This window comes from Sorex fumeus, unplaced genomic scaffold (genome assembly GCF_029834395.1).
Source record: "Sorex fumeus unplaced genomic scaffold, SorFum_2.1 ptg000183l, whole genome shotgun sequence".
Classification (NCBI taxonomy): domain Eukaryota; kingdom Metazoa; phylum Chordata; class Mammalia; order Eulipotyphla; family Soricidae; genus Sorex; species Sorex fumeus.
The window spans coordinates 5,384,476-5,386,180 of record NW_026606240.1 but is presented as its reverse complement, the minus strand read 5'-3'; positions in this window follow the sequence as shown (position 1 = coordinate 5,386,180).

Genomic DNA, 1,705 nt, shown 5'->3' with positions numbered 1-1,705 from the left:
CTATCTGAGCTTCCTTTTCCCCTAGCATGTGTGGCTGGCCTCCAAGTCATGGAGCAAACGTCCTGGTACTAATCTCAGCCAATCTTGGGTGTTAGTCTCCCATTTTGTTACTTTATGTTCCCCAGATGAATGCAATCTTTCTGTGTCTATCCCATTCTTTCTGACTCATTTCACTTAACATGATACTTTCCATGTAGTACCACTTATATGTAAATTTTATGACGTCATCTTTTCTAACAGCTACATAGTACTCCATTGTGTAAATATACCAGGGTTTCTTTAACCAGTCATCTGTTCTTGGGCACTCAGGTTTTTTCCAGATTCTGGCTATTGTAAAGAGTGCTGCAATGAACAAACAAGTGCAGATGTCACTTCGACTATACTTTTTTGCCTCTCTAGGATGTATTCTCAGGAGTGGTATTGCTGGGTCAAATGGGAGACCTGTACAAAGAAAACTACAAAATGCTACTTCAGGAAATGAAAGAGGATGCGAGGAAAAGGAAATATATCCCCTGCTCATGGATGGGGAGAATTAACATTGTCAAAATGGTAGTACTTCCCAAAGCACTGTACAAATTCAATGCGATCCCTATAAGGATACCCATGACATTCTTCAAAGAAATGGAGCAAACACTCCTGAAATTTATATGAAACAATAAACCCCCACGAATAGCTAAAGCAATTCTTGGGAAAAAGAAAATGGGAGGAATCAACCTCCCTAACTTCAAGCTCTACTACAAAGCAGTAATAATTAAAACAGCATGGTACTGGAACAAAGGCAGAACTGTAGACCAATGGAACAGAGTTGAATATACTGACATCTCCTCCCAAGCATATGATCATCTAATCTTTGATAAGGGGGCAAGAAAAGTGAAGTGGAGCAGGGAAATCCTCTTTAATAAATTGTGCTGGCAAAACTGGATGGCTACATGCAAAGAAGTGGGCTCAGATCTCTGCCTAATGCCATGCACAAAAGTAAGATCAAAATGGATTAATGACCTCAATATCAGATCAGAATCCATAAAGTTCATTGAAGACAAAGTTGGCAAAACCCTCCATCATATTGAAGCTAATGGTATCTTCAAAGATGTCACACCATTGGCCAAGCAAGTGAAAACAGAAATAGACAAATGGGACTATCTTAAACTAAGAAGCTTCTGCACCTCAAAAGAAACAGTGACCAAAATACAAAGACAGTCTACAGAATGGGAAAGGATATTCACCAAATACACATCCGACAAGGGGTTGATAACAAGGATATTATACAAGGTACTAGTTGAACTCCACAAGAAGAAAACACCTAACCCCATCAAAAAATGGGGCGAGGAAATGAACAGAAACTTTCGCAAAGAAGAAATCCGAATGGCAAAAAGGCACATGAGAAAATGCTCTACATCACTAATCATCAGGGAGATGCAGATCAAAACAACAATGAGATATCATTTCACACCACAGAGACTGGCCCACATCCAAAAGAACAAAAGCAACTGGTGCTGGTGCGGATGTGGCGAGAAAGGGACCCTCCTTTACTGCTGGTGGGAATGCTGACTGATATATTTTTTTAAAGAGAAAACAATAAAGGTTTTAGAAAGAATAAGTTGCAAACAGTTGGGAGGAACACTGAAGAATAAAATTTCCCGGTGAGGTGATTCTTTGAGGCACATTCTATTTTATTTGCAAACCTAAACAAAGTAAGGATTAAGTT